Raw genomic sequence first — 27,344 nt, forward strand, 5'->3', positions numbered from 1 at the left:
ATGTTTACTAATAGTGCAGTGCAATACAGTTTAGGCACTTTCCCTGTCTGGAAGGGTGTTTCCTGCAAAATAACTACAGTATCTCACAAAAGTGAGTACACCCTCACATTTTTGTAAATATTTTATTAGAACTTTTCATGTGACAACACTGTAGAAATGACACTTTACTACAATGTAAAGTAGTGAGTGTACAACTTGTATAATAGTGTACATTTGCTGTCACCTCAAAATAACTCAACACACAGTCATTAATGTATAAAACCACTGGCAACAAAAATGAGCACACCCCTAAGTGCAAATGTCCAAATTGGGCCCAAAGTGTCAATATTTTGTGTGGCCACCATTATTTTATAGCACTGCCCTAACCCTCTTAGGCATGGAGTTCACCAGAATTTTGCAGGTTGCCACTGGAGTCCTCTTCCACACCTCCATGACAACATAACAAAGCTGGTGGATGTTAGAGACTTTGCGCTCCTCCACTTTCTGTTTGAGGATGCCCCACAGATGAATCAATAGGGTTTAGGTCTGGAGACATGCTTGGCCAATCCATCATCTTTAGCCTCAGCTTCTTTAGCAATGCAGTGGTTGTCTTGGAGGTGTGTTATCATGTTGGAATACTGTCCTGCAACCCAGTCACCGAAGGGAGGGGATCATGCTCTCCTTCAGTATGTCACAGTACATGTTGGCATTCATGGTTCCCTCAATGAACTCTAGCTCCCCATTGTCAGCAGCACTCATGCAGCCCCAGACCATGACACTCCCACCACCATGCTTGACTGTAGGCAAGACACATTTGTCTTTGTATTCCTCACCTGGTTGCTGCCACATCTGAACCAAATACATTTATCTTGGTCTCATTAGACCACAGGACATGTTTTCAGTAATCCATGTCCTTAGTCTGCTTGTCTTCAGCAAACTGTTTGCGAGCCTTCTTGTGCATCATCTTTAGAAGAGGCTTCCTTCTGGGACGACAGCCATGCTGACCGGCTTGATGAAGTGTATGGAGTATAGTCTGAGCACTGACAGGCTGACCCTCCACCCCTTCAACCTCTGCAGCAATGCTGGCAGCATTCATACTTCTATTTCCCAAAGACAACCTCTGGATATAATGCTGAGCACGTGCACTCAACTTCTTTGCTCAACCATGGCGAGTGAAACCTGTCCTGTTAAACCACTATATGGTCTTTGGCCACGTGCTGCAGCTAAATTTTAGGGTCTTGGCAATCTTCTTATAGCCTAGGCCATCTTTATGTAGAGCAACATTTCTTTCTTTCAGATCCTCAGAGAGTTCTTTGCCATTAGGTGCCATGTTGAACTTCCAGTGACCAGTATGAGGAAGTGAGAGTGATAACACCAAATTTAACACACCTGCTCCCCATTTACACCTGAGACCTTGTAACACTGACGAGTCACATGACACTGGGAAGGGAAAATGGCTAATTGGGCTGAAATTATTGATATCAAATAATATACCTAACAAATGAACCAACAATCAACAACAATATAGACTGAAGAAGCAAAACATGGAACACCAATTTTTAAGTGCATAGAAAACAAAACATGGATGCACTGGAGGTCACCAGTACCCCACAAAACACCAATATTACCATGAGGAAAAGGATGTCCCTGAGATTAAGCCCAGTGAAGACAGTGAAGTAGGCATACTAATTTCAGCCCACACTGAGTGGGTGGCTGTTAGATCATTGGTTTTGGTAAGTCTATTGTGATGAGTAGGGATGAGCCAAACACCCTCCTGTTCGATTCACAGCAGAACATCAGAACAGGCAAAAAATTCGCAGAACACACGAACGCCGTTAAAGTCTATGGGAAACTAACATGAAAAAATCAAAATTGCTAATTTTAAAGGTGTATCTGCAAGTTATTGTCATAAAAAGTGTTTGGGGACCTGAGTCCTGCCCCAGGGAACATGTATCAAGTATCATGTATCAATGTATCAATCAATTTTTTTGTGGAGCAGTGATTTTTTTAATGCTAAAGTGAAACAATAAAAATGAAATATTCCTTTAAATATCGTGCCTGGGGGTGTCTATAGTATGTCTGCGAAGTGGCACATTTTTACGGTGTTTAGAACAGTACCACAGCAAAATGACATTTCTAAACGAAAAATTGTCATCTAAAACTGATCACGGCTGTAATGAATTGTCGGGTCTTGGCAATATTGATAAAACTCATTGAAAAAAAGAGCATGGGATCCCCCCAGTCTATTACCAGGCCTTTTGAGTCTGGTATGAATATTTAGGGGAACCCCGAACCAAAATTTTTTTAAAAATTGCGTGGGGGTCCCCCTAAAATCGATACCAGGCCCTTTAGGTTTGATATGGAAATTAAAGGGAACCCTACACCAAATAAAAATAATGGCGTAGGGGTCCCCCCAAAATCCATACCAGACCCTTATCTGAGCACGCAACCTGGCATGCCGCAGGAAAAGAGGGGGGGACGAGAGAGTGCCTCCCAAACTGTACCAGGCCACATGCCCTCAAAATGGGGAGGGTGCTTTGGGGCCTCATCCCCACAACTCTTGCCCGGTGGTTGTGGGGGTATGCGGGTAGGGGGCTTATCAGAATCTGAAAGCCCTCTTTAACAAGGGGATCCCCAGATCCTGGCTTCCCCCCCTTTGTGAATTGGCAATGGGGTAATCGTACCCCTACCATTTCACAAAAAAAGTGTCAAAATGGTAAAAAAGACAAGCGACAGCTTGAGACAAGTCCTTTATTATAAAATAAAAAAATTAAAATGTCCCTATGACGCCATGGGGGTTTCCCCATTTTTTTTTTTTTCGGTCCATCAGGCGGCGTGAACTTACATTGTGGAACATTTTTATTTTTTAATTTTTTAATAAAGGACTTGTCCCAAGCTGTCTCTTGTCTTTTTTACCATTTTGACACTTTTTTTGTGAAATGGTAGGGGTACGATGTACCCCATTACCAATTCACATGGGGAAGGCCAGGATCTGGGGGTCCCCTTGTTAAAGGGGGCTTCCAGATTCCGATAAGCCCCCCGCACGCAGACCCCCACAACCACCGAGCAAGAGTTATGGGGATGAGGCCCTTGTCCCCATCAACATGGGGACAAGGTGCTTTGGGGTCAGACCCCAAAGCACCCTTCCCATGTTGAGGGCATGTGACCTGGTATGGTTCAGGAGGGGGTGCTCTCTCATCCCCCCTCTTTTCCTGCGGCCTGCCAGGTTGCGTGCTCGGATAAGGGTCTGGTATGGATTTTGGGGGGACACCTACGTCATTTTTTTATTTTGGCACAAGGTTCCCCTTAAAATCCATACCAGACCTGAAGGGTCTGGTATGGATTTTGGGGGGACCCCTACACCATTTTAAAAAAAAATTGGCGCAGGGTTCCCCTTAATTTCCATATCAGACCTGAAGGGGGAATGGTATGGATTTTAGGGGGACCCCCACGCAATTTCAAAAAGAAATTTTTGTTCAGGGTTCCCCTTAATATTAATACCAGACCCAAAGAACCTGGTGATGATCTAGGGGGATCCCATGCTCTTTTTTTCACTGAGTTTTATCTATATTGCCGAGAACCGGCAATTCATTATAGCCGCGATCAGTTTTAAATTACAATTTTTCCTTTAGAAATGTCATTTTGCTGTGGTACTGTTCTAAACACGGGAAAAATGCACCACTTTACAGGCATAATATCGAGCCCCCCCAGGCACGATATTTAAAGGAATATTTCATTGTTATTGTTTCACTTAAAGCATTAAAAAAATCACTGCTCCCGAAAAATGTCAGTTTTTAAAAAAAATGTTTGCATTGATACATGTCCCCTGGGGCAGGTGCCAGGTCCCCAAACACTTTTTAGTTTCAATAGTTTTTATTGAATTTTACAAGTTAAACACAGATAAACTTAGAAAATGCATTACAAATGTTTCTCAGTCATCAAATTACATATTTTATCATCAGCAGGAGATAATAATAATTAAGTACCCGTGTTATGGGCCTTTACACTAGATTCCACCCCATGCGATCTCTCTCAGTGGTCGCAGTGGATGATCTCTGGTAGGTAGGATCCATCTCCTTGTGTGATGTTGCAAACCATAATTTATGTCTTTAATGGTACTTTACCTTTTTAAGCATTAGCAACATAAAAATTAAACTGTATAGAATATCTCAATTAGTCAGAATAGAGTTAGTGAAGTTGACCACTTACTAATTAAAGTGATGCTATTCCCAAAATTCCAAGTGATGATTTAAATAGCTTGTGTTACAGTATTGCTCCCTTAAGGTACCAGTCTAGCCATGGACTCCATTCTTGAGAGGTTTTTTCATATTTCCCTATCGTTCAGAAGTGTAGTACCTCATATGTGCCATATGTGTGGACAGTGTGTTTGACCTCAATGATTTTGGGTGCTGTTGATGTTTTCCACTGTCTTAGAATAGTAAGACATGTAGCTAAGATAATGTGTGAGGTTACGGTTCTGTAGGGCAATGGTATATTGTACAGTTCAAGTGACAGTAGCGCCATGCCCAGAGTTGACACTTGTTGGGTGCCTATGATAATAGATAGTAACCTTTCAATTTGGGACCATAGTAGGAGAATGATTTTTCCCAGTGTTGGATCGTGTATTCTACTCCTATGTCCTGTTCCCATGCTTTTATAGATTGGATTTTGTCACAAGTATTTTTGTCTTGTAAACTTGTGTATATGATAGATATACCTTTAGCTGAGGCTGAGGTATTTTGGTAATAGCGTGATACTTTTTCTGGTAGAAATGTGAGTATCTGTGGATTCTGTTTTAGTAGATGGTCTATCTGTATATGCGTGTATTGCATTGTAAGAGGTAGTTGGTGTTCAAGTTGTAGTTTTTAAAATGATTTAATTTGCCTTCCTTCTAGTATATCCTCTAGGTAATTGATTCCTTTTTCTACCCATGTATTAATGTTGATATCTGGTATCAGGAGACTTATCACCGTAAGAGGGAGTTTCATGGGCGATATGTTACTAACCCCTTTTTGGTTCTTCCTGAGGTGTATCCATGCTCTTACCGTTGCTAGAATAGGGGGTACAAGTTTAGTGTTTAATGACGTGTTAGAGGGAGTTGTCATTATTAATTTTTGTAAATTACCATGTGGGATTTGGGCTAGTTCTAGTTCTTTTCACAAAGCATTGGAGTGTGGTGAAATCCAATGCTTCAGCTGAGCCAGTATGGTTGCGAAGTAATAATCTTGTAGATGTACATGTCCTATTCCACCCACTTTTCTGTGGTTAATGAGCTTGCTGAATGCACATCTGGCCCTCTTACCTTGCCATAAATATTTATTCAGTAGTGATTGTATGGAATTGAAATATGAGTTTGGTAATGTAATCGGTAATGTCCTAAAGAGGTACAGTATTTGCGGTAGCAACTGCATCTTGAAAGCTGCTAATCTGCCTAGCCATGACAATTCTGTTAGAGCTAATTTAGATAGTTTGGTTCCTAGTGTGTCTAGGAAAGGTGTATAATTGGCCTGTAGGAGGTCTTCTAGTTTAGGAGTCAAGGTAATGCCCAAATACTTGATACCATCTTTCTTCCATGTATACAGGAATTGTTGCTTAAGTTTGTGTTCTATTTTTTCAGGGATACCTAGATTCAGTATATATGATTTAGTCTCATTTACCTTGTAGTAGGATATTGCATTGAATGTTTGTAGTGCCTGGTGGACTGCTGGTAGAGAAGTGTCTGTATTTGATAGCATTAGGATGATATTGTCAGCGAATAGGCTGATGACATGCTGTCTTTTCCCCACTAATATACCAGTTATATTGGGGTGTGTGCGTAGGTAGGAGGCCAAAGGTTCCATCAATAAATTGAAAATTAATGGGGAAAGGGGGCACCCCTGTCTTGTCCCATTGGTTATTTCAAACATGGTAGATAATGCTCCTGATATGTACACTTGTGTAGAAGGGAGAGTATAGCAGGGGATCTTGGTGTCCTCCCCTGAGATATGGAAAGGGCTCACCTCATCATCCGCTGCATCTGTCCTGAATCTGGACTTCTCAAGGCTCCCAGATAAAGGTGTGGGTGGTGAGGAGTTGGGGGAATTAGGAGGGCTGCTTCTTTTGTGAGATTTCCCTTGTTGGGCTGGCTGGGATCGTGATCCTGATGCCGGCGTGGATGTGATGCTGGTGCCATTTTGCCTGGGCTCTGGAGGAAAGAACTCCATCAGCTTCTGGAGATGATTCCCCTCTTTCTTGTTGGTATCCCTTGGTATCCCTTGCCAGCATTCTGAGGAGGTAAAACGCCGTGCTGTGGTGTCTGTTAGCTGCTCGGATGGGCTGCTATCAGTCACTTAAACCCTGCTGATGCCAGAGCTCCACTCTCAGATGTCCATCGTGGTCTCCTTCCCACAGACTTTAATGGTGTTCCGGCAGCTTTCGAATTTGCCGCGAACACCACATATTGTTTGCTGTTCGGTGAACAGGCGAACACCCAAGATAAGAAAGGAGTGGCTATGGGATAACTCTGTGAATGTCCTTGAGTGGCCCAGTCAGAGCCCAGACATGAACACGATTGAACGTCTCTGGAGAAATCTGAAAATGGCTGTGCACTGACGCTCCCCATTAAAACTAATGGAGCTTGGGAGGTCCTGCAAAAAATAGTGGGAGAAACTGCCCAAACTGCCCAAAAATAGGTGTGCCAAGCTTGTAGCATCATATTCAAAAAGATTTGAGGCTGTAATTGTTGCCAAAGGTGCTTCAACAAAGTATTGAGCAAAGGCTGTGAATACTTATGCACATGTGATTTTTTTTCATTTTTTATTTTTAATAAATTTGCAAAAATTTCAAACAAACTTCTTTCACATTATCATTATGGGGTATTGTTTGTAGTATTTTGAGGAAAATAACAAATTTAATCCATTTTAGAATAAGGCTGTAACATAACAAAATGTGGAAAAAGTGAGGTGTGGTGAATACTTTCCGGATGCACTGTAAGTCCACTGATTGAAGGCATCTATAAACAAAGCTTAAGTATCTAGACAAGGAAGTAAGACACAATAAATCCTCAAGGAAGGACCCATACAACTTCCAGCTGGTTTTACAGCTATCAGTTAGAGATCTGGCTCATCCCTCTCGAGGAGGCCATTGTGGAAGAACATATGTTCTATCTGAAATCTGGAGCACTAGATTGGACTGTGTCCAGTCTTGACCTCACTTGTGGTGTGGTCAGAAGGGTGCACAGGTCAGGTACCTTTGACAGATCATGTAGGAGGAAAAGGTCACTATTCTTCTGTATCTGTAAGTGAAAGGAATATCCCACCAATACGCAGTTCCCAAAGAACAAGCGTGACTCTGATCATCATTGTCCTTATTGACATATTAAGCAATAGAGATATTTCATCACCATCAAAGGAGATTAAACCCTTTTCTAAAGGCTTCTGCATAATTGCTTCCTTAATATGGAAGAAATGTATCCTGCAGAGTATATCTCTCAGCCTGTTAGGGTCAGAGGAGGGGATTGCTGTAAACCTATACACTCTATCAATAATGATCTTGTTGGAGGCAGGGTGACCCAAATAGAGATCAGGATGCCCATAACTGACTCCTTTAGAACAGACGCAATAGTCACTTTGGTAATTTCTCTAAGTTTGATATTGTTCCACATACTTCTATTTTTCATGTTGTCCTGCTGCCAGATTAGTGACCTGACCTCATTTTCCTTTTTGGAATGCAGAGATTCCAATGTACAGTGACCAGACTCTAAGGATTGGTGGTCTGTCTCCAGGGCACAATCCTGAGTGTATGGTCAAGGGTAGGTAACTTACTCAAAATATCTCTCATGGAGGCTTCTGTGGAAATGTGTGAGGGAATGAATTCTGTCTGCAGTGAGCACAGAAGATGATTGTCATGACTCTACAGTAATATTTTCATGCCCTGTCTGTCTCTTACCTGGTCTGTGTATCAGCCTTAGGGCTTGCACTCTAACACTTGCATGGTTAAGCAATCTTCCCTCAGTGTGGCTCCACCCTAGCCCATAGGATCCACTATTTAACACCGTGTGCTCCATGTCTGCCTTGCCGAGCAATATTATGTGTTTGGTTTCCTGTTTCCTGCTTGCCTTATGCTCTACATCTGTCTCTGTTACCAATCTTGGCTTGTTCTTAACTATCCTTGTCTGCTTGTGACCCTGACCCTTTGGCGTGTTCTCTGTCTATCCTTGTCTGCTAGTCGCCCTGACCTTTGGCTTATCTCCTTAGTCCTTACTATCCCTTGTTGTCCTGGGTTGCTGCTTCCTCTCTATCCTCCTGTAGCCTACCATGAGCGTGAGCTGGGAGACCCTGGGGGCTGTGACCTGGAGTCAGTTGCAGCACGGTCCATCCTCACCACTAGAGGCTCTGGTGAACACCTGCTGGCTCTTAGACTCTGCGCCCTGGGGAATCTTATGCTCTAGCTCCCAGTGTTATTTGTGTTGGTGCTCCAGTGGACCTACCTTCCTGAACCACCCAGAGTTCCATCCGCAGCAGTCAGCCGTAGGGTCCACTACCGACTCCAATGGTGTGCATCTGTCACCTGGACTCAGGTGATCTGACAGTTTGCTCGGCAACGGACCCGGCTGATGTGCCGCTACCTGCCGATGATCAGCTGCAGGGCATAGTCCACAGACTCGGGACCCAAGAATCGAATCAGACCCAGGTGATGCAATTCCTTCAGGATTTGGCTTCCCACTTTGAACAACTTCAAGCCTCCTTAGGATCCCCGGTTCGGAAACCTCAACCACAATCTGCTGCCGTATTGGCTCCAGTTACAGTTGCAGCCACTAACCCTTTGCACTTAGAAGCTCCATCCAATTACTCTGGGGATTCCAAGGCCTTCAGAGGGTTCCTTAGCTAGTGTACCATTCATTTCGAACTCCAGCCTCAAAACTCCCCATCTGGTCGGGCTAATTTGGCCTATATTATTTCTTTCCTGTCCGGTGAGGCTTTAGCCTGGGCTACCCCTCTGTGGGAGGGGAATGACCCAGTGGTTTCCAGCCTGTCTATCTCTTTCAGAATATCTTTGAGGAACCAGGTCATGTCTCTTCAGTGGACAGCACCCTTTTACGTGTCCGCCAAGAGTCTGCTTCTGTGGGACAGTATGCTCTTCATTTCCGCATACTAACTGCTGAGCTTAGCTGGAACAATGAGGCCTTAGTCGCAACCTTTTTGCATGGCCTTTCTTATAGAGTGAAGGATGAATTAGTGGGAAGAACCTTCCCCACTGATCTGGATGAAGTTATCACCTTGTGTAACCAGATTCATATTTGTTTTCAGGAAAGGACCCTAGAAAAGCGACTCCAGCACTCCTTGGTCCTTAGTCAGCCTGAGCTCCCCACTCTTCAACCCATGGAGCATCTCCTGCCAGCTGAGGAACCCATGCAGCTGGGCCAGACCAGGCTATCCCCCGAGGAACGTGCTAGGCGCAGAACTCTGGGCCTGTGTCTCTACTCTGGGGCAAAGGTCATTTTCGTAACACATGCTCATTTCGTCCAGGAAACGCTTGGGTCTAATACATCTGGAAGATGGAGTATTGGACTCAGAAAAGTCACCTTCTCGTCTCCTTCTTTCAGTGTTTCTTCATGTTGGTGCTTCCTCCCACTCGTCCTTGGCTCATCTGGATTCCAGAGCCACTGGCAATTTTATGGACTGGAGAACTGCATCTTCCATGAACCTTACCCTTTCACCCCTCACCACTCCATTGGTTGTCTCGGTGATTGATGGCACTGTTCTTCCAGGGGGCCCTATCCGCTTCCAAAACCTCCTTGTTAAGATGTCTGTAGGGATACTCCACCAGGGGTGGATATCCTTCCTTATCCTTCCTCTCAACCCCTATCATATTGGGGCTTCCTTGGTTGCAGCTCCACTCTCCACATGTTGACTGGACTTCTGGGCAGATCCTGGCTTGGGGTCCCTCCTGTTTATCATCCTGCCTACTCAAGATGGCCCCTAAGGAGAGACTTCCCATGGTCACTACCTCAGTATCTTCTGCCCTTCCCGCTGCATACATCGATTTCTGGGATGTGTTCTGTAAAAAGTCAGCTGAGGTGCTTCCCTTCACAGGTCCTTTGACTGTGCTACTGAACTTGTTCCCGGAGCAACTCTGTCCAGGGGTCGTACCTACCCCCTGTCCATCCCAGAGACCCAGGTCATGTCTGAGTATGTTGCAGAAAACCTAGAAAAGGGATTCATAAGGAAATTCTCATCGCCTGCGGGAGCAGGGTTCTTTTTTGTTGCCAAGAAGGATGGTACCCTAAGACCCTGCATTGACTATCGGGGCCTAAATGGAGTAACAATCAAAAATCTATACCCCCTACCTTTAATATCAGAACTATTCGACAGGTTGAAAGGTGCCTCCACTTTTACTAAGTTGGATCTCAGGGGTGCATACAATCTGATCCAAATATGGGAAGGTGAAGATGAATGAAAAACTGCGTTTAACACTAGAGATGGGCATTACGAATACTTGGTTAATGCCCTTTGGTTTATGTAATGCCCCAGCGGTATTCCAAAACTTTGTTATCAAAATCTTCAAAGATTTGTTGACTGGGGTGGGAGCTGTGCTTCTTCAATCCTTTGGGGAAAAACGACAACCATGTGCGTATTTCTCCAAAAAAAAATTCTCAGGCGGAGAAGAATTACGCTTTTGGTGATCGGGAACTTCTTGTGATTAAATTGGCATTTTGAGGAGTGGTGTCATCTCTTGGAGGGTTCCCCACATTCCATAACAATTTTTACTGACCATAAAAATCTTACAGAATGTCAAGCGATTGAATCCCAGACAAGTCAGGTGGAGTTTCTTCTTTTTCAGTTTTAACTTCATCATTATGTTCAAACCTGGTTCCTGCAACAGTTGGGCTGATGCACTCTCTAGGTCTTTTGACATTCGGGATGAGGAGCCTACCCCTGAACCGGAGCCAATCATCCCTACCTCATGCATCCTTGCCCATTCTACCACCCTGGAGTCAAAAACTCCTCCTGGCAAGACCTTCATCCCCACTGAGCTAAGAGCTAAAATCCTTTGTTGGGGACATGACTCCAAGGCGGCAGGTCATGCTGGGTACCTTGGATCCTTCCTCCTCATCAGTCGCCACTACTGGTGGCCTACTCTCCGTTCAGATGTAAAAGACTACGTTAAGGCTTGTCATGTCTGTGCCCAATCTAAATTCCCCACGCAGGCTCCTGCTGGTCTTCTCATGCCCTTGCTCATTCCCGAGGAGCCCTGGTCTCACATAGCCATGGACTTTATCACCGATCTTCCACTGTCTGAGAATAGTACGGTCATTGGGTGGTAATCAATCAGTTCTCCAAGATGGCTCATTTTGTTCCTTTTCCTGGTCTCCCTTCTGCTCCTGCTTTGGTCCCCATTTTTGTTCAAGAGATCTTTCACCTCCATGGGGTTCCTTCCCATATTGTTTCTGACATGGGTGTTCAATTTACATCTCATTTTTGGAAAGCCTTCTGCAAATCCTTCAATATTGTCTTGGATTTTTCCTCTTCGTACCATCCTCAATACAATGGACAGACTGAGAGGGTTAATCAGGAGTTAGAGGTCTTTTTCCGCACCTTAGTTTCTGCTCATTGTGACCATTGGTTCTCTGTACTCCCGTGGGTAGAATTCTCTCACAACCATCATGTGAACATCAGTTCTCAGAAGACACCCTTTTTCACAATTGATGGAAGACACCATCAGCTCCCTCTTCCCATGACCTGTTCTCTGGATATTCCAGCTTTGGCTACAGTTCAACAATCATTCAATTCTATTTGGGGTAATGTTCATGATTCCCTCTGGGCAGCTGCTGATAAATGTAAAGGTTTTGCTGATCGTCGTAAGCATAAGCCACCTTCTCTACAGCCTGGAGTAAAGGTCTGGCTTTCCACAAGGAACAACAAGCTCTGGATTCCTTCTCTGAAATTTGCCCCAAGATTCATTGGCCCATACACCATCATTTTTAAGTTAAATCTGGTTTGTTTTAAACTTCAAATCCCTAAAAGCCTCAAGATCTCTAAGTATTTTCACGTTTCCCTCCTGAAGCCTTTAGTCCTCAATAAGTTCTCTTGTCCTTCTCTCGCATCGGTTCCAGTTTCTGAGGATAATCAGGAGTACGAGGTTAGTCAAATTCTGGATTCCCGACTCTGTAAAGGCAGTCTTCTGTACCTCGTGCACTGGAAAGATTTTGGTCCTGAGGAGAGGTCTTGGATCCCCGAATCTGATGTCTTTGCACCTCGTCTCTTGAGGAGGTTTCATTTGAGGTTCCCCTCCAAGCCTGGGCCCAAGCGAGGGAGGAGGAGGCCTCGTAAGAGGGGGGTACTGTCATGACTCTGCAGTAATACTTTCATGCCCTGTCTGTCTCTTACCTGGTCTGTGTATCAGCCTTAGGGCTTGCACTCTCACACCTGCATGGTTAAGTAATATTCCCTCATTGTGGCTCCACCCTAGCCTCAACAGGAACCACTATTTAATACTGTGTTCTCCAAGCCTGCCTTGCCGAGCAATATTGTGTGTTTGGTTTCCTGTTTCCTGCTTGCCGTATGCGCTACGTCTGTCTCTGTTACCGATCTTGGCTTGTTCTTGACCTTGGCTTATCCTTGCCTGCTTGTGACCCTGACCTTTTGGCATGTTCTCTGTCTATCCTTGTCTGCTAGTCTCCCTGACCTTTGGCTTATCTCCTTAATATCCCTTGTTGTCCTGGGCTGCTGCTTCCTCTCTATCCTCCTGTATCCTACCGTGAGCTTGAGCTGGGAGACCCTGGGGGCCGCGTCCTGGAGTCAGTTGCAGCGCAGTCCATCCTCACCACTAGAGGCTCTGGTGAACACCTGCTGGCTCTTAGACTCCGCGCCCTGGGGAATCTTAAGCTCTAGCCCCCAGTGGTAATGGGTTGGTGCTCCAGTGGACTTGCCTTCCTGAACCACCCAGAGTTCCATCCACAGCAGTCAGCTGTATGGTCCACTACCTTAGCGGTGCACTCCTGACTCCAACGGTGTGCATCTGTCACCTGGACTCAGGTGACCTGACAATGAGTAGCTCATAGAAGCGGAGGATGAGGCTGGGCTGGAAGGATTATTTCCTAACTCTGGTCTTGCATCAGGAAGGCTGCTGAGGAGGGGCATTGCATTAGAAGGCTCTCTGTTAATGCACGGTGGTGAGTGAGAATAGTTGTGAAACTGTCTATTAGGCAGGCTGCTGATGATTGGTGCTGAAACAAGTTGGATGCATCTTGGATATGCCACTGGTCACCGGAGGTTGTGAACTAGCGGTAAAAGAGTGCTTGATGACTGTGCAATGGGTTACCTGTGAGTGACTCTGAGATATTCTGTCCCTGGGCATATAAGGTAGCTGCCGATTATGTTGATAGTGTTGCTGCTCAGGCAATGTTGGCCAGGAGCTCTGAACAGTGTCCCCTCACCCTGCAAGTGTTAAATGGTTTGTACCAACCTACTAACTGACACTTTTGTTGTAAACAACACCCCAGCTCAACTATTTATACCTTAAATGTAGACTAGTATATTTGTGAGAGCTGGAAGGAATTGCTCTACACAGAACAACTATGATCAGATGAGTGAAGTAATTTTCAATAGGCTGCGATAGTGCAGTTATAAGGAACATTGGCTCTCCAAAGGGAAAGAATTAGCTACACAGAGAGACCACTCTGATTTGATAAAAAATAATCCTGCAGTCAAATCTAAAGGATACCGACAGTTTAACAAAGGGGTCAGTTTTGAAACATCATTTTTCAACTGTATACAGTCAGGTTGTCAATATCATTAAACAACATCTACTCATCCTCCACAAAAGAGTCCTATTATTGCAGGTATGCTACTTGCAGGTATGGATGTAACTCAGGGCACAGAGTATATTGATTATCATAAAGTAAAAATCTTCGCATTGAGAATAATCAGAGTTTTTGAAGATTCTAGGAATTTGAGTGAGTTCTAAAATGGCAGGTTTCTGGGATAAGGGAATAAATTTTGACCAATTGTCTTTAGAGGCAAATTAGGCATTTTCAACAAAGGAACTGTCATTTTCAGATGGGGAATTTGAAATAGGGGAAGCCTTCAAACAGTTCGTCAAACAATACAAGCAACATTTTCACTCATAGTGGGAGGTGGCCAGTTTGGAGAACTATATTAAGCAAAAAATTACAGTCCAGGGTTTAAGGTCACATATCAAACCAAATTCAAACAGTTATATTAGAGCACAATTTTAAATACGAAACATCCCTCATTTATAAGAGATCTCAATGACTTTGAAATATATGAATTATATACATTGTCTGGCAAGAGGAGATGGGATAGATAGATAGATAGATAGATAGATAGATAGATAGATAGATAGATAGATAGATAGATAGATAGATAGATAGATAGATAGATAGATAGATAGATAGATAGATAGATGAGTAATAATGTAATTAACAGAGTTTGAGTGAGGTAGAGATATCTAGTGGTAAAGAAAGTAATGAGAGAGGATTCATTATTTTCCAGGAATCTGAAAACTTGAGAAGATAGAGTGTCAGAATAAGCCATGGTATGAAAAGAGAGGAGTCATCAAGGCGCAATCCAAATAGGGACCCTCTAAAAAAAATGTATAATGCATCTAGGGAAGATTTTTTAGAACAGCGAGTGTTTCAAACAGGACAAATGCCTCAAAAAGATCTGAGGTGCAGAGATAGGTGGAGGCATACAGGCACAAGACAGGGCAGAGCGATGTGCCCCTGGGAGAGGAGATAGGAATAATGTTGTGTGAGATCATGAGGAAAAGTACCCCAGGAGAGAATGAGGAAAATAAAATAAGGATTATAAATTTATCATCAGTAATCCTCAATACACATCATATTAAGATGTTGGACCAAGGCCTGGCATATGTCCCAATGTCTGATTTTTGTCCTTTTTGATTTGGTTTAATATCTTAACCTATTTGCAAGAAAACTAGCCCTGAAAAAAAGAGCATGCAAAAAAATAGTGGTGACATTAAAAATTATCTTACATTTGAGGAGATTTCAGTTGTGAGATTTTTGGAGTCCTTACAAAGGGAGAATGAAGGTCAAAATCCTGATATATTAGGCCCTTTTACTAATTTGATTTGTAAAAGTAAATTTACACCCCTTCCCCTTTTTCTGGATACCCCAAACATACATTTATTTGTAAAAATGGTAGAACTAGAATTGCAAAATTTACATGATAGTAAAAGAACATGTGCCAAGTCTAATTTGACAGTTAAAGGAAAATGAGCATTGCGAGAGTTAGAGCTCAATGAGAAACTGGAAATTAAGCGAGCGGATAAAGGGGGAAACTTGGTGATAATAGATAGCGAGAAATATGTAATTATGTGTTTGCAATTGTTACTGAATATAGATAATTACTGTATGCTGAGGGAAGATCCAACAGTATGTGTCAGCTTTAGAAGATGTCTTGAAAGAGGCCACGTTAACATCAAAGCATAACGTTTAAGTTTGTCCTAAATAAAAGCCCCACCATTGCTACCTTCTATGCACTCACGAAGGTGCACAAAAATAAGGAATCACCCTTGGGAAGACTGATAGTCTCTGGGAATAGAAACCTAACAGAATATAGCAGTGTGTATGTTTACTCAGTGTTAAAATCACATGGTACAAGTCTGCCATGATATATAGCAGACTCGAGAGATTTTGTCAAATGGTTGAGCGATTTAAAATTAGGAGATGTGATATTATTGGCAAGTCTCAATGTGGAAGCTTTGTATACAAACATAGACCATAAATTAGGTCTGGAAGCTTGTAAAGAGAGATTTTGTTTTTAAATTGTTGGATTTTGTTTTAAAACACAATTATTTTCTTTTTAATGAATAATGATACAACATTGGTATGTTGTATCATTGTATAGCAAAAGGGCACGGTGAAAGGTACTTGCTATGTATCTACCTTTGCTAAATTATTCCTCAGATGGTGGGAAAAAAAATGTATTTACAGAACACAACTGAATGACTATCATTCCCTGATTGCACCATTAGTTCTCTTTATAGATAATATATTCATCCTATTTTATGTATTAGGGAGATAAGGAGAAACACAGCATAATATTATACTGAATTCCTGAAGAGACAATAGAGAGGTCCTGGTTCAAAATGAACAGTAAAATGGGCAAAAGGGTAAAGTAAAACCAACATTTTATTACCAGGCAATAACATTACTGCTTATAGGCAACACCACAGCTATCGATAATGCAAAATCAGAAAGAGAATAGAGTAATGATCACGGAAAGCTGCTAATATTATAATAAATAATATAAAAACAAATTCAGAAAAAATGTATAACAAAAAAAAGCCTAGAGCCATAATCTTTAACACATTCTGTAAAAGCAATCAACACTAATGAAAACATTCTGCAGCAGAATTATATATGTAAAAGCCTTCCTTGGAGAGGTTTTACAGATATATGCAGATACAGTATAGAGGCAATATAGCATTATGAAAAGAATGCTCAGAAAATTAATACGCCATTGCATAGTTAACGTGTTCAATATATTTTGAGGCGAGAACTGTCTAGATTGTAATAGCTTGCAATTATATTCAACTAAGATCAAATTAAGCTCATTTAACAGTTTCACAAAACAAAAACTATGACTAGGGTGTAACTATTTTGATATAGTTTGTATATATATATCTATATGTATATAAAGAAAAAAAATCTTATTTAGAATCTAAATACTTAAAAGCTCTTTTTTTTTTTTTTTGGTCAAAACGGTAGCACTTATACAATACTATTTGACTTAATTAGGCAATACAATTCCACTTCAGAGTACAAAGGCTTTTGGTTAGGAGCAGCAGTATGCATTTAAAGGAAGCCACTGTGGAAAAATACCTGGAGTTGATCATTGCTTACATCTTAATACAACTGCTAACAGCCTGGTTGTGATTCTCTGACTTTACCATAGTTTGGGTCACTGACCTGGAACAAGCATACAGCACTGAAGTCAGAATTCCTGATCTGCATGCTTGTGTCTAACAGACACATATAAACATCAGCAAAATCATTTATAAAAAATGCAACTGTTCCATTGCTTAAACTTTTTTGCAGGCAGCCTACCTAAAAAGAATTTCATTAACATAGTCACTGAATACTGAGCAGCCAGTCAGGCTTGGAGTTAATCAGATGTAAATGGGTGCTTATTGGATATGTGCAATACGTTTTGTTCCAAATTATTTTTTTAATACATTTGGAAAAATTAGTTAATTCGGAAATATTTGAATTAACGAAAACCTGTTTAACAAATTTTACTGAATATTCATAACTTCGTAAATTTGAAAATTCGGAAATTTGGAAATTTTGAAATTTGCAAATTTGAAATTCAAAAATCCAAAAACCCAAAAATTCAAAAATCTGAATTATTAACTAACTAATAATAGCTTAACTATTACTAACTATTAAATTATAGATATTGGAATTTTCTTTCAAATTTGGCTATTAGTAAACTTAATAAATACAAATTTATCCGAAGTTACGAATTATCCGAAATAACAAATGCCATATCTATACGAATGGAACGTAACAAATTAATAATAATAAATAACAATAATAATAATAATAAAAGCTTTTTATTATTATTATTTATAATTAATTTGTTCCATTCCCTTTGTTTAGATGTGGCATTCGTTATTTCAGATAATTCATAACTTTGGATAAATTCGTATTCGTTACATTCACTAACAACCAAATTTGAAAAGAAATTCCAATACCTATAATTTAATAGTTAGTTATTATTAGTTAGTTATCATTTAGAATTTTGGGATTTTCATTCTTTTGAATTTTCGGATTCTCTTTCTTATTCTTGGATTTTCGGATTTTTGAATTTTCAAATTTTCAAATTTACGAATTTTCGAATTGCAATCATAACGAATGACCTGAAAAACAGAAAAAAACAAAACAAAAAAATGAATGAAACGAAAATGAACTAATTTTTCAGCAGTGAACATGTCTAGTGCTTATTCTTTTACATTCACTCACCCATAGACTGCAATTGTGCTTCTGTTCAGATCCACATGAAAAACGAACAGGTGGATTTAATCGAACTGCCCATGTGTAAGGTCCCGAGATCTATTTTTTTAGTATGTTTGGCATCATGCCTTACTAAAATATATATATACAATTTTCTTAACAAAATCTTTTTTTTTCTTTGGAAATCTATTGCAAAGTTTCTTGGGATCCTGCCAGTAAACAGAATGGTACTTCCTGCTGTAGCCTGACAATGCTAATCTGTTTTTTTAGTAAATTTTTCTTTTCAATTTTTTAATGAACAAAGCTGGTGACTGCCAAAAGAAGAGCAGTGACATAGCATCAGTTGTGAATGAATATTACAACAGTTACGTAAACCCAATGTTTAATATTTGAAATTTCATTATATTTACCTATAGAAACCCTACTGTAAAACAATGAGCTTACTTTATAGATCCTTGTAAACTTACTTTATGTATCTTTATAACATTGTATACTCAATAAACTTCTTTTGACAAGGAATATTACAACAGGTTTCAGCAAGCCCTTTGAGTAAGCAATAAGCAGTAGTGTAAAAACTGTAAAATTGTTTACAATGTATGTGTGTGTGTGGGGGGAGAGGACATGGCAGGAGGGTAGGTGGTTAGAAAATATCAAAGGGTATGGGAATCTGAAGTGAGAAGTAGAAGAGAAAGTGGCCTCAGTATACACAAGGGTGAAGGCACCAGAGCAGGGAGGGGTAGAGAAGAGAGGGAGGAAGGGTTAAGAAGCAGGGGAGGAGGAGGGTGAGGACCAGTGGTTAGTTTGGAAGAAAGAAGGAGAAGTGGAGAGAAGGGTGGGGAGAAAACATGGGTTAGGGAGTGGTGTACTGCTCAGGTGAAAGTCTAAGTAGTTTAGAATGGGTTCAATGTCTCAGAACCAGAAGACTTTGCCCTCCTCTGAAAACATAACAGTCAATCCAGTACAACCAATGTCATGTTTACTTTGGGAGGAGAAAGTCAGATCTGCAATTAACTTGATATTGTCTAATTTCTAAAACTGCAAGGATATTGAATGAAAAATGGTTTCTTTCCACTTTAGGGAAATGCTGGACTTGGCTGCATTTAAAAGGTGGGGGAGGATGAACTTCGTGTAAATTTTGTTTGGAATGGAAGAATGGGGCAACAGGAAAAAGGCCAGGTCCTCTGGTATAGATTTTTTTTTTAAATTTAATTTTATTTAACAAAGTTTTAGATCATACACAGACACACAATACAAACAGAACATGCCACACAGGACAGAAGAAAAAAAAAACACATACAAACACACCTATGGAGTATACATAAATACCACTATGACCATAAATAAATGGATGATATTATATCAGCAAGAAACAAGAACCATACTGCACATTGAGATCCCCTTTTTAGCAAGATAAACGTTACAACTATACCTTAACCCTTTTGCTGTCAGGCCCTGCGCTCCACTTTTAAACTTAGGCGGCCAGACCATTTTTGCAATTTCTCCATTTTCTTTTATTTTTCCCTTACAGCTTTCAGAGATTGTGAAAGACACCCAAACCATACATTTTCTGAAAGCATAAGACCATTAGAATAAAAAGAAGGTGGTACTGATTTTTTTTTTTTTTTTTAGGCCCCATGATGTTTGAGCGAATGTTTATCAAAACAATATTCTTGCTAAAAAAAAAACCCCACTAAAATCTTTATTCGCAGATGCAAACACAGCAAAACTCACAAAATCACTGCTAAATTCCTACTAAATATAAAAACTAAACTGTATTCAGTTATTTAAAAAATAAATATTTGTACATTTTAAATTGTGCCTTTTTGTGAAATGGTGAGGTTATCATTTTTCACTTACAGCTTTCAGAGTTTGTAAAAGAACCCCTAAACCATACATTTTCTGAAGCACATGACCGCTATAATAAAAAGAAGGTGTTACTGATTTTTTTTAGGCCCCTTGATATTTACGCAAATATTTATCAAGAACAATACTTTTGCTAAAAATACAAAAAATTTCCTATTCCCAGATGCAAACACAGCATAGTTCATCCAGGAAAGGAAGGGGTCTGGTCAACATGTGTTTACCAGCACCCCCGCTCCTTTCTATTTCCTTCCCAAGCAGCAGCTGCAGCCTGTGAGAGGTGGGGGAGGGTAAGCCGGCTGGCTGCACTATGGGGAGGGGGTGGCACTAAAGAAGGGATCAGAATGGCAGCAGGGGATACATTTAGACTTTTTTTCCCCTCTGTGACTCCCCTGTAGCACATCAACCCAGCAGAAGGGCAACCGCTGGCAGCAAGGGAGTATCAGTGTTGTGGGGGGCAGGATTAGTGCAGGGGTGTAGGAGGATGAGTGTAAAGAGATAGAGAGAAGTGCTGAGGGGTTAGTGTGTGGGGAAGGGGTGTGCTTTAGGTGACAGGTGACAGCAGGGGAGAAATGTCAATGCACTAGCAGCCACTTTTTGAGGGAGTAGTTCTAATCAGCGGATTGGCATCTGCTATTCAGAGCTATTGTTTTGTCTGCTGAACAGTTCTACTATAAGTTCATGGTCACTAAAGCGACATACGGACCTGGCCAGCTGGGAGCAGTGCAGTAGGTCCATATGCTGTATGGACCTGGCAGTAAAAGGGTTAAACAGCACTAAAGCCTAACTCAATACCAGACTCATATAACCAAGTCAAGATTGCATCACACCCTTTTATTGAATTCCTAAGAAAAAAGGTATGCCTTTTGTAAAAAGTGCACTTATTAAGATCAAATATCCAGCCTAATTTGGGTGGCAAATATCCAGCCAGACATGGTCAGAGGATGCAGGGAGGTCCACTTAACCAATTAAGGACTGAGCCCATTTTTGAGACTCTGTGTTTACAAGTTAAAATCAGGTTTGTTTGCTAGAAAATTACTTAGAACCCCCAAACATTATATATTTATTTTCTAACACCCTAGAGAATAAAATGGAGCTCGTTGCAATACTTTCTGTCACACCATATTTGCACAGCAGTCTTACAAGTGCACTTTTTTTGGAAAGAATACATTTTTTGAATTAAAAAATAAGACAACAGTGAAGTTAGCCCATTTTTTTTAAATTGTGAAAGATAATGTTACGCCAAGTAAATTGATCAGTGATGCCCATTGTAGGCACTGATTGGCATCCATTGTGGGCACTGATTGCCATCCATTGTGGGCACTGATTAGCATCCCTGGTTGTCTAACGTGGTATACCTGATGGTGACATCCTTGGTGGTCCTAGTGGCATCCCTGGTGGTCCAGTGTGGGCATCCTCGGGGGGCTGTGCTGATAATCAATCAGCACAGACCCCCCAGCTGATCGGCTGCTCCTCTGACAGAGGGGTCTGTGCTGATTGATTATCAGTGCAGCCCCCCCCGAGGCTTCATTTGGCATGAAGCCAACTTGTTTGGGGTGAATATTATGTGTTTTAACCTTTTTTAGCTTATTAGCCAAAACTTAAGCCAATATTTTAACATCAGTTGGCAATAAAGAAATGGGCCTATACAAGATATAAAGGATCATTATCTTCTTTAGTATAATGTCAGGGCCTTTCCTTCTCAAAGCTGGCCGCTCAGCTAATTGCCAGCTTTTTTCTCTCCACAGTGACTCACCTGTTGATGATATCCTGCTCGTCAGTCCAGCTTACTTAAGCCGTCCAGCCCAGATGATCTCTGCCTTCACCTTGGTCACATCTCTAGAGACTCTCTCCTGTGTTCCTGTTAAAGACTTGCTTGGCTGACATTCCTTCTGGCTCCAGATCCTGCTTGCTGTTCCACTACGCTCATCTCTGGCTCCCTGACGTTTTGGCTTGTCTGTCTATCCGTTCGGGTTCCTGAACTCTGGCTATGTTTTGACTACGTTTACTCGGTTTCCCTTTTTATTATTATTAGTAAACAATTAAATTAAACAATATGGAGAAGGGCCAGCAACAGCACTCCACCATATCCTTTATAGATTTTCATTGGGATACTGTCTACCCCTGGTGCTTTATCATTCGGGAAACTAGCTACTGCCACTTCCAATTCATATTGAGTGTAAAGAGCCTGCCTGTGATACGGTACGAAGGGTAATAATAGTGTTATGCTAGGTGGTAAGCTCAACTTGAGTATAATCTGCATGGAAAGTGTACAAATTCTCCTAAGACTTTAGAAAAGACCTTTAAAGCCAATACAAATGTTGAATTGGATTGGGAACAAACTGTTTGGGTCAGCAGCCTGCCTGTTACTTCCTCTTCAGCCCAGGGCAGTCTTTTCTGGAAGAATTGTTTATTTTGGGCCCTGTCTGCCAGCAGTGAATTCAATCTAGATTGAGAAAACCTCCATGCTGATTTAATAATTGGATTAGAGTCCAGAATGTGTTTGGCTTCAGCCGCTAAAGTATCTGCCTTGGAATGATTTTTACTTCACTGTGAGTAGAGGTTTTAATGACACTGACCTGTTGAATTAAAAAGGCCCTGAAGGTATGCCTTATGGGCATTCCATATGATAATTGGTGAGGCAGAGCCATCATTATGAGAAAGGAAAATCTCAGGAGAAGATGGCAGACAGTCCTCTTGAGAAAACAGGTCCAACCAAAAAAGATTAAAATGCCATGCTATACTCCAGGTGCCTGAGGCAATAGTGAATATCAAAGGGAACCAGTACAACATATTCAAGGGCTGTGATATGATCTGCAGAACACAAAACCTTGGGAGAGAAAGTTGTGCATTTTGGAGTAAAAAGTGAAATCCCTAAAATAAGAAGTAGAGGGGAAATCCTTGCAAATTAGATAAGTTGACATAGCACTTCTGAGTTATATGTCCACAAAGGCCCTAGTGCAAGAGAATATCACCTTACTATAAATTAAAATGGATACCCCTTGTCAGTAGGAAGCAACCATCTGGTAGTGTCCCGAGTGGCATGAGTCTCCTGCAAGTAGACCACAGAAGGATGGAAGGAGGTTACATAATCAAAAACAGAATGCCTTTTCAAACATGAATATTCTGTTTAGCCATAGTCAAAAACAGTAATTAATATTTTGAGCAGTCCAGCCACACTAACAATTATGTCCAAAGTTTCATACACAGATAATGATGCTATTGATCAAGTAGGCGCTCCACACAGTGGCATATTTTGAGCATTTAAACAGATTCCAATAAGCCCTCCACCCACAGACCCTCACGACCACTGGGCCAGGGTTGTGGGGATGGGGCTCATGTCCTCATCAACATGGGGACAAGGTGCTTTGGCCAAAGGGCCTGGTATGGATTTTGGGGGGACCCCGCAGTTTTTTTTAATTTTGGCATGGAGTTCCCCTTAAAATCCATACCAAACTCGAAGGGCCTAAGTACATGAGGGGTTCAAAAATAGTGTTGAGTGAAAAGTTTGGCCCGAGCATGAGTTTGGGCAGAACATTTGCCTGTTCGGCCTTTCACCAAACACTCAAATTTGTAGAGTGTTCACCCCGCTGAACACCCTGCAATGCACTGAGCACTGCACAGTGCATTCTGTGCCCTGATTGGGCAAAGCTTTACCCAATTAGGGTGCAGTGTAAATTGGTTGTTAGGTAGCGGAGCCAGGAAGCCAGCTGCAGCATTCTTAACAGCCAATTATTCATCAGGTGTCAATGGCTTTCCCCGCTGACAGCCGATTAATAAAAAAGAAAGTGGCAGTAAAAAATAAAGAAAAAAATGGTGTGGGTCCCCCCCTGTCCATACCAGGTCCTGGGTCTGGTATGAATTTTAAGGGGAACCCGCCAAAACCATGCTAATTTTTTTTTTTAAAAACAGCGTGGGGTCCCCCCAAAATCCATACCAGACCCTTATCCGGGCATGCAGCCCAGCAGGTCAGGAAAGGGGGGTGACAAGCGAGCACCCCCCATCCCCCTCCTGAATCATACCAGGCCACATGCCCTCAACATGGTGGGTGCTTTGGGGCACCTTGTCCCCTCATCCCCACAACTGTGGCCCTGCCCCATTGTGACATCACAGGCCCAGCAAGCACCAGTCCATGACATCAGAAGGGGGTGGTGCCACCAGGTGATGTAGCCAAATGGCCCTGCCCCTTACCTATATAAGAACTATGAAAGGGCAGAGGAGGCATTCAGTGGGCGGCCATTGCAGAAGGTGGAGCGTTTTTTTGTTTGTTGTTTTTTTGGGTCAGCGGGTGGCGTCATTGACAATGGATTTACATTGAGGGACACTATTTTTATTTTTTAATAAAGGATTTGTCAAAAACTTGTCTCTTGTTTTTAATCCTTTTTTGATACTTTTTTTGGTGAATGGGTAGGAGTACTATGTACCCCATACTCATTCATGGGAGGAGGGATCTGGGGGGCCCCTTGTGCCTGCAGACCCCCACAACCACTGGCCATGGTTGTGGGGATGAGGCCCTTGTCTCCACCAACATGGGGACAAGGTGCTTTGGAGTGGGGGCAGAGCCCCCACTGCCTCAAAGCACCCACCCCCCATGTTGAGGGCATGTGGCCTGGTATGGTTCAGGAAGGGGGGGTGCTTGCTCTTCCCTTCCCCCTTTCCTGACCTGCCAGGCTGCATGCCCGGATAAGGGTCTGGTATGAATTTAAGGGGGGACCCACGCTGTTTTAAAAAAAAAATGGCATGGGGTTCCCCTTTAAATTCACACCATATCCAAAAGACCTGGTGTGGACTGGGGGGTGAGGGCACATTATTTTTTTTTCTTTATTTTTTCAATAGCAGAGTGCTGGCAATTGTAACGCGAGTCATTTTATATGGGACACAGCCAGGGTATGGTAGTCAAAGTGGGTAGTTAGAGCAAGCCAGTAAATCAGGAAGCCAGAGATCAGCGTAGTCGGAGGCAGCAGATAGGATCAGGAACCAGAAGGGACATCAGCCAGACAAGTCTTCAACAAGAACACAGCAGGGACTCCAGATATATTTGACCAAGGCGAAGACACAGAAGCACTGAACCAGGCAGTTGAAACACTGTGGATTGATGAGTGCTGCCAACTGACAGACAGCTGAGCAACCTGAGCACCGAGAAGAGAGGGCTAAGAACCCAGCCCTGACAAGCATGTTATATACATACTACAAATTCGCCACTTTACAGGCAGACTAAGGGGACCCCCCAGACACTGTATTTAAAGTTATTTTTCATTTTTATTGTTGCACTTTAAGCATAATTAAAATCACTGCTCCTGAAAAACGATTGTTTTAAAAATATTTTTTGCATTGATACATGTCCCCCAGGGCAGTACACAGACCCCCATATCCCTTGTATACCAATTATTTGCATATAATCCTTCAATATGGGCACTTTTAATCATTTCTGTTTGGCTCCCGTGGACTTCAATGGGGTTCGCTGTTCGGGTTAGAACTTTTTCCACGTTCGGGAGTTCTGCTGTGAACCAAACAGGGGAGTGTTTGGCCCATGTCTATTCATAAACCAGCAAGGAGCTAGGTAAAAGTCCAGTCTTCCTAAATTACAGGGGGAACAATCTTAAAGGCTGCCATAAAATAAATACAAAATGACCTCAGCCAGGAAATCGCTCAGCCAAGCTAGCACTACAAATGCTTACAGGAAGAGTGACAATAAAATCAATAGATCAAAAAAAGGCCTCGGAGGGTTACACTGTGGAAGAGAACTAATGGGAACTCTGAGGGTAGTACCATGGGTAGCCAGGAGCCAGCGTTCAGCAAACACAGAAGGATCATAACCTTTGACCTATTTAGAAAGGTCACTTTTACATTATTTTGATGTAGCTGATTTTACAAATCTTCCATCTTAGTGATATTAACATTGATCTTGTTTATTGCCACTTTAACTTCAGCAACAAGCCGAGAAACAGTGTCCTCAATATCACTAACCTGGGTTTCAAGAGCTGTTGTGTGTTCCCGTAACTTTTGGAAATCATGACGGATTAGTGTAACATCCTCCCGCATGGCCTGTACTTGACCAGTAAGCAATGTGAGAGAGGTAGAGCACTGCTGTATAAGCAAATAAACATTATGCAAGGTTGGCTCACAGACCCCCTCAACTAGATCTCTCCCACCCACAGAGGCAGAGGCCACAGTACTGGTACTCACAGCTGAAGGAAGTAACACAGACTGTGCTGTGCCTGCCAACTGAGCATCCAGTGAAAAGTCTGCTAGTTTACGATGTCATCAGGCTGCAGATTAACTGGATTTTTATCCCACTCTCTTTGTATGCTGTGATTCAGCTCCTTTTGTGTGCTCTGATAGCAGGCAGATTGCTCCAAGCAGGCTGCAGCTGACTCCTGCACCATGTCTCCCCCTAGAGAACATGCATGTGGAGGAGGTGTAACACCAACACCAGAACCATCTTGGGCCATTGGTTTTACTGACCCCGCTCCCTCCTTCCTCTGAGTCATGATGGCCATGTAGGATGCCAAAAGCCCCAAGGTGTAGCAGGACAGGGTGGAGGAGCAAATGGGGAGAACCAGGGACTGATTACTGCAATCGCGGAGAGACAACAGACAGTCAGCAGGATAGGGAAAGGATGTATTGGCCGGAGCTCCACTATCCACATCCGCTCACATGCTAACTTGCTCCACCCCCCAGTCAGTGAATTTCTGAGAGATTTCTCTAACCTTAGTCCAGTAGGGCTTTGGCTTGGGTAGGGCCAAAATATATGGAGGATTATGCTTTTGTCAGTGTTATAAATTGAATTTGTGGTGGGTCACCAAGGCACTATACCATCTTGAGAAGATTTTATAGTTAGTTTCTCGAAATTTGGAACAAATGGAGCAATTCAGGGAACATTTAAAAATTATTTGGCTTTTTTGTGGTGTGAGGGTGATTCGTGATCACCCTGTGGCTCAGAAATAAATGATGAATGGACAGTCCATGATAAAGTGGGCTCTGTTCATTGCATAGCATTTTGAGATGAGTGAGTGGTCTTCAGAATTCCAGAGGAGGTGGTAGGAAGGAAATATAGTGCCTCAGTTGCAACTCCTTCCAGACGCCCAAATGAAAAAGACCCTTGGAGGTTGTCAGGGCAGCAACAGAGGGTCTTTTTCAAGCATGGATGAAGTTGAAGAGCTGACAAAGGTTTTTCCTGTGCAGATTTTCAAGTGGACCCACTCAAAAATAACCTTTGCCAGGAGGAACTCTGGGTTACTGAGAATCAGAAAAAGTTATAGTTATATTTCAGGAAGGCCTGGGTACAACTCCAGATGGGGGCTCCAATTGTTGTATGAGCTTTCCGGTGGGTCAGAATGTATAGAAACACGGGGAAGTTTATGTACTCAAATAGGTGAAAAGGCCTGCTCATTGTGGTTCATTATTAGTGCCTCTGTGTCTGCATCAATCTATCAACTTTACTAGATGACAGGCAGAGTGATATTTCAGGATGTCAGGTAAGGTCAGGGCCCTATGTGCTTTGGGTAGTAAAATAAGATGA

The sequence above is a fragment of the Aquarana catesbeiana genome, linkage group LG01, assembly GCF_042186555.1.
Source record: "Aquarana catesbeiana isolate 2022-GZ linkage group LG01, ASM4218655v1, whole genome shotgun sequence".
Classification (NCBI taxonomy): domain Eukaryota; kingdom Metazoa; phylum Chordata; class Amphibia; order Anura; family Ranidae; genus Aquarana; species Aquarana catesbeiana.